The sequence below is a fragment of the Neofelis nebulosa genome, chromosome 3 (assembly GCF_028018385.1).
Source record: "Neofelis nebulosa isolate mNeoNeb1 chromosome 3, mNeoNeb1.pri, whole genome shotgun sequence".
NCBI classification, from domain to species: Eukaryota; Metazoa; Chordata; class Mammalia; order Carnivora; family Felidae; genus Neofelis; species Neofelis nebulosa.
Genome location: NC_080784.1, coordinates 12,337,069 through 12,350,193, shown reverse-complemented (window position 1 = coordinate 12,350,193; position 13,125 = coordinate 12,337,069). Strand labels below are relative to the sequence as shown.

At 36.4% G+C, this 13,125-nt stretch overlaps 1 protein-coding gene and 1 non-coding gene across 2 annotated transcripts in view; both read right to left on the bottom strand.

Moving 5' to 3' along the window:
* The window catches only part of TENM3 (teneurin transmembrane protein 3), a 2,564,262-nt gene that overhangs the window by 2,397,993 nt on the left and 153,144 nt on the right, over window positions 1-13,125 (bottom strand). The window lies entirely within an intron of this gene.
* Window positions 1,669-1,775, bottom strand: LOC131508154 (U6 spliceosomal RNA). Its single transcript, XR_009259865.1, has one exon. It is a non-coding gene; the product is annotated as a U6 spliceosomal RNA (small nuclear RNA).

Below are 13,125 nucleotides of genomic sequence, written 5' to 3'. Positions count from 1 at the left end.
TGCAGAAAAGTCAATAGTCATGTGTTTATCCATGGCAAAAACAAAATTCCTTACAAACCTTGCAAACAACCCAGCAAAGGGATGCTGCAGAAACTGTTCGGAGAAACTTCAAATGGTCAGCTTGGGAAATGTTACACAGAGCAAAGCCTTCCTCATTTTGGCATTTTTGCATTCCTGGAAAGTAATATCTAGTTCCCCCAAAGCCTGTTTGCTAACACGATTTTATTGCCTATAAAGCTCACAGTTGTTATTGATTTTTAATATCCCCTTATTCTAAGAATAAAGGGAACCAAGTATCACTAGACCCAGAAGAAGTATCAACAGCAAAATGTTCATGCAACTGAACCACAACTTCAGGAAACACATTGGAAGGAAATTTCAGACAAAGTTTTAAAATCTCAACATACTTTATGGCAAATAAAAACGAGAAAACTATACAAAAGTTCTGTGTGCTTAACCGTCTCTCCCTGGGGAATTATTTGCATAGGGAAAAGAAGTACCTTAATGAAATGGAGTAAGATTCTAATTACATAAAATTAACTCACAGAGAGGTTAACAGGGTACTTTGTAATTTATCTTTACAATCTGAAGGATGGCATTTGATCGGGTAAAAGCAAAATTAGACTAAGGGACAAGTACTACAGAAAATAATTGTTCTTAATTATTGAGAGTTAGATATTAAATAATTTACTGGCAATACCTTAATTAAACATTAGAGAAAGTATTAGATCTAGAAATCGATGCTTTTCTAAATATAAAAATATTTCAGTACATGTGTCATTACCCTGAATTTAATAAGTGGAATAAGGTAAAGCCAGACACCCTAGAACAGCAGAAATTAAAGGGAGTGGCAATCTCACAGGCTAGCACTCTCTTGGCACTGCCAATGGGGGGTGAAAACTCACACAAACTCTTTAGAAAACAGGTTGGCTTTACCTACTAGAGGCAATGATGCAACTCCCTATAACTTACTTACTGGCAAATCCCCCCCAAAGGGAGTTCAGATGTACTCAAGACACGGGCAATGATGATCTTAGCAGTGTCATCTATAATAGCCCCAAACTAGAAAGAACTCAGATGCCCATCAGTCAAATGGATAAACTGAAAATGGCACATTTATATACTAGATACTATAAAGCAATAAAAATGAAAAGCAACTACACACAGAGCCAACAAACATAACGCTAGATAGAAGAATACACATATACTGTATGATTTGATTCATATAAAGTTAAAAAAAAAATAAAGTTCACAAATCAGCCAAAGTAAAATACAGTGAGGAATGATATATTCTTGTAAAGTAGGGATGCAAACCTGGGGTCTGAAAATACAAAAAAGAATTTATTATTTAAAAAGTCAAAATAGGGCGCCTGGGTGGCGCAGTCGGTTAAGCGTCCGACTTCAGCCAGGTCACGATCTCGCGGTCCGTGAGTTCGAGCCCCGCGTCAGGCTCTGGGCTGATGGCTCGGAGCCTGGAGCCTGTTTCCGATTCTGTGTCTCCCTCTCTCTCTGCCCCTCCCCCGTTCATGCTCTGTCTCTCTCTGTCCCAAAAATAAATAAAAAAAAAACGTTGAAAAAAAAAAAAGTCAAAATAGAGATTATTTTTATTTTATTTTATTTTATTTTATTTTATTTTATTTTATTTATTTATTTATTTATTTATTTATTTTTAATATGGAACGCTTCACGAATTTGCGTGTCATCCTTGCGCAGGGGCCATGCTCATCTTCTCTGTATCGTTCCGATTTTAGTATATGTGCTGCCGAAGCGAGCACTAGAGATTATTTTTAGACAGAATAAAGGCTAGTACTGGTTGGGAGGAATATCACACAGCACTTTTGGCATAATGACACTATTTTTTTTTTCTCATGAGACAATGGTGACAAAGGAGTACACATTAAAATAATTCATTGAACTGTGCATTTAAGCCTTACACATTTTATATATAACTTATATTGAACAATAAATTATCTATAAATAAAAAACATGAATTTTATGGGAGACTTGCCTTAAAAAATTCTTCTTAACTATGGTGTTATATCTAGCTATAACCTATGCTTGGACTAATTCAGCTCCTTATTAATAAATTTACCAATATATATGAAGACTGTCCATATTTCTGTATCCAACTTTACTTCCAAATTTCATGAGACTATAAACAAGTTTTAGTGTTTAAATTTCAAAGAAGATTTAACGAAGAACCTTTGTGTAACTCATAAACATATTTCTGGATGAAAGATATTTGTCCTTAAATCTTTATTTGCAAAGTTTGAACTACTGAGAGACCTATATGCTTCATAGTCTTTAAGCTACCTAACTCAAAGTTTTAGGATAATTTTGTTGATCCATCTACTCATCGTTTTAACTATCCATTAACTCATTTGATTATTCAACAGATGGTAACTGGACCACCCAAAATACTAGTACAATGTATAAACTCTGTATTATTCTTCAGTGCATCTGTTAGTGTATCCGAGTAGTATATTCATTACACTACAAGAACAGAGAAGTTGGGGCAACTAATCTACCGGGGAGTGCTTTTCGGTGACGTTGCGGTGCCCTTGATACTGGAAGTGACTGTTAGGTCTAAAACTGAGTTATTCACCTAGAGAAAGATTTCTTATGCCAGTAAAATCCAGTTTGGAAAAGAATCAGAACACTACCACAAAACGGTGAAAAATACACCTGTGGAAATAGCTGGGTGAATTACTCTAAATAAATCCTTTTGCTCCAATGAGCTCAAACACTGCTTAAACTCAGATGATCAAAATGATCTAGGGGCACCTGGGAGGCTCAGTCGGTTAAGCCTCTGACTTCCGCTCAGGTCATGATCCCCCTGCGCACAGATCAGAGGCCTGCATAGGGTTCTGTGCTGACAGCATGCAGCTGAGAGCCTGGAATCTGCTTCAGATTCTGTCCCTCTCTCTCTCTCTCTCTAATATGAATAAAGACATTTCAAACATTAAAAAGTAATGATCCAGAACTACTTTATGAAGCAACTACTTTAGATGTCATATATGATTATTACAGTTGAGATTTAAAAGAATACGGTCAGCCAATAACACCTCATTTATATAGAACAAAGATCTCTCTAACCAGATGTAAATGCATTATGTATACATCTTACACCACCAAACATTTATACAAAAGGCAAATTCAACCAGGTTACAGGCACTAAAAAGTAAGTAAATAGAACGGCTTGAAAATTTCTAGTTAGCCAAGTGCAATTCAATTTGACAATCTCAGGTTTGTTTTCTGTGAAGAGGGATAGTTGGCTTGTTGGGAATATTAGATCTCTCAGTTTCAATACATTAAAAAATAGTTCAGCTCAATAAGAACATTAAAAGATATGAAAAACTGAAGAGAGTTTAGAAGAGACTACTAGTATTTCTGGGCGGCTGAAATACAGAGAATTTATGAGGAATGACTGAGGTATCTGAGAAGGTTAACAAGGAAGAAAAAAAAAAAAAAAACATTTGAAGGACTCTGGCTGGGAAGTATGGATTTCTCTGACAACTCCACAGTGGAAAACTTACCTCTATGACTATTAGTTACTGAGTGGAACATGTAATTACAGTAAAATTATTCATTATACAAGATTATTAGTTATCACAACAATTGCTAATTACTAAATGATCTTTAAAATGAATGGCCTGTCTAAATGGTAGTTAAATCCAAAGGACATAATTTATGTAGCTGTTATTCAGAAAACTATATATATATTTTTTTCTGTATATATATACAAAATGAGTAATAGATTTTGCTTTTAGAGTAATATAGAGCTGGGCAGACTTACAAACTTATTTAAATTCTATGACCCATGAATCTCTTGATTCATACAGAGTACAGGGAAATAGCTCCTGAGACTACCTAATATGGTTCCCCTTGATTTGGGAAGCCAGAGGCTTAAAAAGACAGTCTACATTTGTCCACATGACATATGAAGTGAGTTTGGAACTTAGATTCCACAGTGGAGAAGAAAGGTCCGTCATTAGATATTTTTGTATAGAAGCTGGGAAATCCAAGATCAAGTTGCAGGCAGGTTCTGCCTCTGGCAAGAGCCCATTTTCTGATTCAGAGATGGACTTCTTTTCACTGTTTCCTCCCACAGTGGAAGGGGCAATCTAGCTCTGTCAGGGCTTTTATAAGGGTACTAATCCCATTTTTGAGGGTTCTGTCCTGAAGACCTACTGGTCCCCTCAGCAAAGACCAAGACCTCATCTCAACTACCTGCATGTTGAGGATTAGGCTTCCCCGTATGGATTCTGGGGGGACATAAACATTCAGTCCACTGCAAAATCCATCTGCTTAAACTGGAACATCTAAAACGACAGAAGCTACCAAAACCCAATCAATCAGTTTGGAATTATGCCAACCTTTTTTTAGTTAAGTTCCCAAATGTTTGAAACAATGTAAATTTAGAAGTATTCTGAAATGAGAAAAATACTATTACCAAGTCATGTTTACCTTTCATATATGACTGCATTAATTCAAATAATAATTTTTAATTTTTGAATTAAAAATAAAATTTTAAGATTTACCTACACAGAAAATACCAGTTATGCAACGTGAGGAGTGTTATTTAGTTGTAAAGCCTTGCCATAATCTTGGCATAAGCGCTATTTTTTATTTTTACTTTTTTAAGTATGTTTTTTTACATTTATTTATTTATTTTTGACAGAGAAAGACAGAACACAAGTGAGGAAGGGGCAGAAAGAGAAGGAGACACAGAATCTGAAGCAGGCTCCAGGCTCCAAACTGTCAGCACAGAGCTCGAAGCGGAGCTCGAATTCACAAACTGTGAGATCATGGCCTGAGCCGAAGTCGGACACTTAACCGACTGAGCCACCCAGGCGCCCCAACACTATTTTTTGTAATTCAGATAAATATATTGACATATACTTACTTAATTGTTACTCAGATCTGAAATTTTGAGTTCTGAAATTTTAGAACAAAATTCTTTTGTCTTAACACAGGCCTTATTTCAGTTAAAGGATATGAAGATTAACAATATTTTACACATAGGACCAGGATGTTGGCCAGTTTAATTTGGAATTATTTCCTGAGCTCCATTTCAGCAAAACTGCATTGATTTTGCCCTAGCTTATTCCCAAGATTTAGTTGGATTCTCATTTTTAAGAAAAAATATTTTCAAATGCAGTCATCAAGTATCAGACTATTTCATTACAAAACTTTATTTCAAAAATATGTCTCTACTCAAAGAGTTGTTTATATCATAAAATAGTTGCTAGCCAGAAGAGACATGGTTATTTTTAAATAATCCAGCTTCACATATAACCAACTAAAATAGCATACTACTAGACCTTCCAAAGGGAAAAACAGCAACCCAGCACTTTACCAGCCATATGTTTTGAATGAAGTTTAGAAAAGTCTGCTTCATCTGTTAAAGTAGATTCCTTCTTGAATTATCAGAGAGAAGTTTGATAGTTCATTTCAAACGTCTTTGGTGGATTACAAATAAAGAATAGCTAATGCACATACTTGGAAAAAGAAAAAAGAGAAATCACTTTTGGTTGTTTTTGTTGTTGGTGTTTTTTTTTTTTTTTTTTTTTTTATCTCTTAATGGCAGTTCTCTAGAATGTAAAAGCTTAAGATGGGTGAAAAGGAATTATAATAAATAAACCCAGTATCTTAAATACTGAGGTTGATGCCACACTATTAGTCATTATCTCTTGGAAGTCCAGTCTGAGTTCTTGCTTTCTAGAAGCGTCTGAGAGCCTACAAGAGTACAGTCCCCTGTGGATGCTAAGCAAGTAACTGATGAATGAAGGCAACTTGGTAACTCGCAGAATCAGAAGAGAGAGATCGTTACGAAATCTCACAATGTGTCCGATTCAACGGTTCAAGATCACAAGATTAAAGAATTTTTGACTCGTGAAGAAAAAATACTCAAGAATAATCTACCTTTATCAAAAAACAAACAACAGGGGCGTCTGAGTGATTCAGTCAGTTAAGTGCCCAACTTCTGCTCAGGTCATGATCTCACGGTTCGGTTCATGAGTTCGAGCTCACTTCGGGCTCTGCACTGAGCCTGCTTTGCATCCTCTGTCTCCCTTTCTCAAAATAAAATAATATTTAAAAATAAGTATAATTTTTTCCTAGTGTGTGCTTGAATAATCACGCACAAAACTGTTTATACAGAACATAACATACTTGTCTTGCGTGTAACAGTGTGAGATAAACGCTCCGGGGTACCTACCTGCCAAAAACAGATCTTGGACAATCACAACTCCTGTAATTCTCAACATCAGAACCCTTCTTCAGCATCTAACTTGCCAGAATGCAAACCTACTGCAAGATACAGTTACCATGCTATAATTAGCTCCTTTGTGCACCGGACATAAAACAGTTTGTCAGTTCAGTTAGGCACTTACTTAATAAGCCCTCCAAGGGAGAAGAGTATAGCAAAAAATTTGAATGAGTAGAAAACTGAAAAAAAAGTACAGCCAGAGCTCCAAGTGGAAGAATGAAGGTTGGAGGCAATGGACTTCTGGAAGATCCAGGCAGGGAACTGTTTCATTTTATCTGTCTATGTATCTCTGTATGCAAATAGACAGTGGTTCAATTCAAAAATTTTTTAGGGGCACCTGGGTGGCTCAGTCGGTTGGGCGTCCGACTTCAGCTCAGGTCATGATCTCACAGCTTGTGAGTTAAGAGCCCTGCGTCGGGCTCTGTGCTGACAGCTCAGAGCCTGGAGCCCGTTTCGAATTCTGTGTCTCCCTCTCTCTGATCCTCCCCCGTTCATGCTCTGTCTCTCTCTGTCTCAAAAAAAATAAATAAATAAACGTTAAAAAAAACTTTTCAATTTTTTTTTAAAAAAAGGAAAAATATTTACAAAAAAATTGTAATGTATTTAATATCATGAGAAACTCAGTACTATTAATTTAACCTCCCACTGAATGATATCTAGGATTGTAAAGGTATTTGTTGGTCCAAAACATAAATCGGGAAAAAAGCAAACAAACAAAAGTCACCATCTTGTGAGGTTCAAGCTAACTTTTGAAGTGTGTTCTAATTTGGTGTTCATGAAAACATGCCCAATCCTTTGCTTGTTTTTATTATATCACGTACACATTTTTATGTGTTCTGTTATCAAATAAACATACAGTTTTGACAAGTCAAATGATGCTTTAAGTCTAGTAACATCCAGCTGCATAAATACAGAAACTATTTTCAACATTTGGCTGATTCTTATGGTATTTACCGTAAAACTTCTAAAAAAGTGCTTCCACAGCTGTTCCCTGGTTTCTCAATTCAAAATACCATGTAGGTACCTTCCTAGTATGAAAAGGGAGAATTAGAGCTTTCATAGTACACATGCACACACGCACACACACACAGGTTCCCTCTCTTCCACCTCTCAAAAGTCCTACCACCATTTTAAGTTAAAAAAAAAAAAAGAATTTAAGGGATGTTCTCATCCCTTAAAAATGTTATTTAAAATGAACTATGGACAATATTATGGAATATATATAAATATGGGTGTATATGTGTAGATATACGTGCATATATCTGAGTAGATCAAATTTCTGAGTAGATTCTTCATTTAAGACATCCTAGTTTATTTCGTGTATGTGTGTGGGGGGAGGGGTTGATTTGTCTATGTCCTCACCACTAATGCCTTCTAAACGTGACAGAAATGTAGTTTCATAATGTGGTCAAAGACATAAAGCATTTTTCAGTCCCCTTATTATTGTTGTTGCTGTTGTTGTTATTGTTAATTCTATTTTTATTTTTAATGAAATTGTTCCAGTTTGACTGTGTTTAAAGCATGCTGCACAGTGTCATTTTGAAATCCACTTATGTCCACCTTGACACTCCCTAAACATCATCCTGAGAAACACTTTCATTTTCATCCTATGTTGAAGCTCAGAATCCTGCAGCTCATGTGTTTCTCTTCATTCATTCATTCATTCATTCACTCACTCATGCTTAAAAATATCTTCCTCTCATCTTCCAAGAACACGTACAGAGGATGAAACATTTTTTTAAATTGATATAATCATTCCAATTTCATACTTAATAGTTTGCTGGGGTACAGAATTCTAGGTTGGTGATTATTTTACCTTGTAAGTATTCACACACTTTTCCATAGTCACTTACACCCCAGTATCGTTGAGATGTCGGGTAACCACCAGCGTGAAACCTAATCTTTTGTATGAGATCTATATTTTCTCTGAAAACTTTTGTGATTTTCTCTCTCTGGTAGTCTGAAATTGCAGTAATGTATCATGAGGGAAACATTTTCCCACTCATTGTATTAGGTGCCCAGTGTTCCTTATCAATCTAGAAACTGCTGTCCTTCAGTTCTGAAAAAAAAAATTGTATAATTTATTTCTTGGTTACTATTCTTAGTCACTATCACCCCTCACCCTCCTTCCATTATACACACGTTTGGTTTTCTCCTCCTAGAAAGACAATGATTTGGTATTAAACTTCCTAAATTGATACTCCAGTTCCCTTAATCTCTCTCTCCCTCTCTCTCTCTCTCTCTCTCTCTCTCTCTCTCTCTCTCTTTTTTACCTACCTATTATTTTTATTCTACTTTCTTAGAGATTTCCATTTTTCACTTAAAACTGTTTCCTCCAAATTTTGGCTATTCTGTTTTAAATTCTCAAGAGCCTTTTGTTTTTATGAACATTCTTTTTTTTTATAGCACCCTATTTTGTTCATTGGATTCATTATCTACTTTTATAATTTTTATTGCCTTTTAACAAAAGATGTTATTCTATTCCTGACTTTATCTCTGTTTCCTCTAATTTCCATTTATCTACTTCCTTTTTTGGGTGTATATTTTTCATTCCTCAGCTACCCTCACATGCATGATGATTATTGGCTGTTTATCCTAATAAAAAATACGGCAATATAAAACCATTGGCAGCACAGGATTTGGATGCGGAAGGATATATAAATTGGTTGGAATACACTAAGGAGGGAGCTCACGAGAAGAAACTGAGCTTGGACAATGAAAAAAACCTAAGGGCCCATCGATGGATGAATGAATAAAGAAAATGGGGTATATACACACAATGGAATAACCTCAGCCACAAAAAGAATGGAATCTTGCCATTTGTGATGACAAGAGTGGGTCTTGTGGGCATGATGCTAAGTGCAGGAAGACAGACAGAAAAAATAAATACTGTATGATTCTACTTACATGTGGACCATTTTATTTTTTATTTTTTTTTATTTTTTTTAACGTTTATTTATTTTTGAGACAGAGGGAGACAGAGCATGAACAGGGGAGGAGCAGAGAGAGAGGGAGACACAGAATCTGAAGCAGGCTCCAGGCTCTGAGCTGTCAGCACAGAGCCCGACGCGGGGCTCGAACTCACAGAGCGTGAGATCATGACCTGAGCCAAAGTCAGATGCTTAACCGACCAAGCGACCCAGGCGCCCCCGTGTGGACCATTTTAAAAATGGGGGAGTGAAATGGGTGAAAAGGATAAAGGGAAGTATAAAACTTCCAGATATAACATAAATAAGTCACAGGATATAATATACAGCATAGTGCCTATAGTTAATATTTGAAAGTTGTTTAATAATATGATACTGCATATTTGAAAGTTGTTAAGAAAGTAGATTTAAAAGTTCTCATTATAAGAAAAAAAATTAACTATGTACGGTGAATAGTTAACTAGACTTGTTGTAGAGATCATTTGACGAAATGCATAAATCTTGAATCATTTGTACACCTGAAAATAACATAATGCTATATATCAATTAAACACTAATAAACAAAAATAAATCACTACGAAAAATGTCTATAGATCTGATATATATAATATATAAATGATAGATATAAAACATGAAGCCACATATATATAAATATATAAAATATAAAGGCAAATATATATGAATTTGACCTGAACAGTTACTTAGCCGAGAGAGAGAGAGAGAGAGAGAGAGAGAGAGAGAGAGAGAGAGAGGAAGCTGTGGTAATATGGTAAGTTGAGCTGAATTTTAGATAGGTTTTGTTAAGGATGTCTGAGAGAGAGCTAGATGAAGGAAGAACAAAGCAGGCAGCTGTAAATAAAGATCTGCTATACTTGTTTTAAAGTGATGGCTGAGGGGCCCCTGGGTGGCTCAGTAGGTTAAGATCCAACTGTTGAGGGGCGCCTGGGTGGCTCAGTCGGTTGGGCGTCCGACTTCGGCTCAGGTCATGATCTCGCGGTCCGTGAGTTCGAGCCCCGCGTCAGGCTCTGTCCTGACAGCTCAGAGCCTAGAGCCTGTTTCAGATTCTGTGTCTCCCTCTCTCTCTGACTTTCCCCCCATTCATGCTCTGTCTCTCTCTCTCTCAAAAATAAATAAACATTAAAAAAAAGAAAGAAAACACATTGTGCACAGTGTTCTTCCTCTATGCGTTTTTATTGCATTGGACATGGAAATTTAAGAGTAATAAAATGAAATCCAAGCTCCCCAATATGCAGTCTTCATCACTGATGATATGAAAAACTATGGAATGAGGTTCAATATAACATATTGGCTATAAGAAAAGACGAGGTATCAGAATAGCAAGGTTTGAACTCTGGTGTTAGTGCTTCTAAACTGGACAAAACTTGCTTCTTCTGTTAAAAGCAGCAAATAAAATGAAGTGGCTTTATAAGGCCATGATGAGGAAAAACATGAAGCACTTAACACAATACCTGGCATATACTAAATATCCAATAAACTTTAGCTCCTATAATAATGATAATAATGGCTGATGTTTGAGCTTACACTGATCCAGGCCTCATCAAATGTCATACTGTCTCCTATTTCTAAGCTGTCCATTTCCCTGCAGGAAACGATTTCTTGTTTGATTTCCATCTACTGCTGTCATATAAAAGTGGTATTACACGATAAGATACATTGCCCTATTTCTGTATTTGAGGTATTTTACATTTTCTACATTACTGATTAAGAATTCCAGAATAGGGGTGCTTGGGTAGCTCAGTTGGTTAAGCATTCGACTCTTGATTTTGGCTCAGGTCATGCTCTCACAGTTTGTGACTTCAAGCCCCACACTGGGCTTTGTGCTGAAAGTGGAGGGCATGCTTGGGATTCTCTCTCTCTCCCTCTGTCTCTCCCCCTCCCCGGCTTGCTCTCTCTCTTTCAAAAAATAAACAAATGTTGGGGCGCCTGGGTGGCGCAGTCGGTTAAGCGTCCGACTTCAGCCAGGTCACGATCTCGCGGTCCGTGAGTTCGAGCCCCGCGTCAGGCTCTGGGCTGATGGCTCGGAGCCTGGAGCCTGTTTCCGATTCTGTGTCTCCCTCTCTCTCTGCCCCTCCCCCGTTCATGCTCTGTCTCTCTCTGTCCCAAAAATAAATAAAAAAATGTTGAAAAAAAAATTTAAAAAAAAAAAAAAATAAAAAAATAAACAAATGTTAAAAATTAAAAAGAAAAAAAGGATACCACAATTGGACAAAGAAGACATACCTCAATATGTATTTAATAAATCAGGACTTGCTTATAATAATATAACAATTCTGAAACTCAAAGAAAGCAAAGGGATATTTTCTTAATGATGTTTCTTCTATTAATTGGAGAATAGTCACTCTGAAAAAGGGAATAGTATAACCTTTATGCATTTGATTAAAACATTTGAAACATTTAAGGGGTGCTTTTCTAAGTCAAGGGTACAGAAAAACCTTATGTGGTTATTTGTCCATTTCCCTAGAAGCAAATAATTTGTTTTCTGGTGTGTGTGTGTATGTGTCTGTGTGTTTTGCTAATAACTCTCTTGAAGATACCTAAGCATGTTTAGCATAAAGGATTTTCATTATGAGTATGCCACTGAAAACCACATCCAGATAAAAGTTTTGTTTTGATTATTTTAAATTTATTGTTATCAACTTCTGATCATTTTTCTAAAAGCTCTACAGGACAAAAAAAAGAAATATGTTATATCAGGAGTGATAATAGAAACTTCGGGCTCTATTTCAATCTCAAGTGTAATAAGACAGTAATAGAGAGGATTTTGGTACAATGGTGAATTGAACACAAATACTTTCTTTTCTGCTGTCAACTCTAAATCTGCTTCTTTTGATTCAAATTCCTGCTGGGCTTCTTCTAGGTGGGTTGGACACACAGGGTGGAGGGGATCTGAGGGTGACAGATGATAGCCCACTAAGGAAACCCAGCAGACAGAGAAGGGAAGGGAATTCAGAACAAAGAGAAGAAGCAACTAGCAAAATAAGAACTCTCACATAGACAAAAAATAATTTTAACAGAAAACTGACAAAATTACTAGGAGGATTCACCTACAAGACAAACAAAACAAAACAAAGCAAAATCAAATATAAACAATAACACTAAACCATAATTTTCCAAATAATCATATGAAATCATTTTTTTTTCCAAAAAATCCCATGCATCATGGGAGGGGGGTGAAATTCACTGGGCTTTCTTATGGAAGAACTCTATCAAAGTATAAAGGAAAACATGATAGAAATCCTCAGGGACATGGCAAAATGATATGATTTGGAAATCTAACAGGTAAATAACAGGCATTTCACAAAACAGGTAAAAGATAAACAGAAGAGAGGCATTAATTAAACAAATACTAGGGGAAGATTTCCTAAGTTGAAGGTTTGAGTCTGCAGGTTGAAACAGCTCAATGCAGTCCAGACTGGATAGATGAGAAAAATCCCCACCCAGACATAAATGAAAATTACTGAGCTGTGAGAGTAGACAGAAAATCTTACAGGCATTCAGGGAGACAGTACAGGTTGGCTAAAGATGAAAAGACTCACATGCTGGTTATTCTTTGCTACAGTGAAGCCAGTAGGCAGGGGAACAGCATCTACAGTCTCCTGAGGAAATAGCACTGACACACCTAGAATCCTGACCAGAACAATACAGTTTTCCTGTCTGAGCAAAATGAAGTTTTAAAATGTAGACGCTGTAAAGTGAACCACACGGACACTTCATGGAGGAAAGTAATAAAGAGCAGGGTAACCAAAAACAGATATCCTGGAAGAGAGACCCCAAAAAGGTAGAGAAAAATAATCAAGGGTTCTGAGTCTTGTGTCCTAAAACACACGCACATACACACACATACACACACACTGATGGTGCTCTAAAAATGTATAGTGAACTCTATAGCCTTTGAACGTGTGTGTG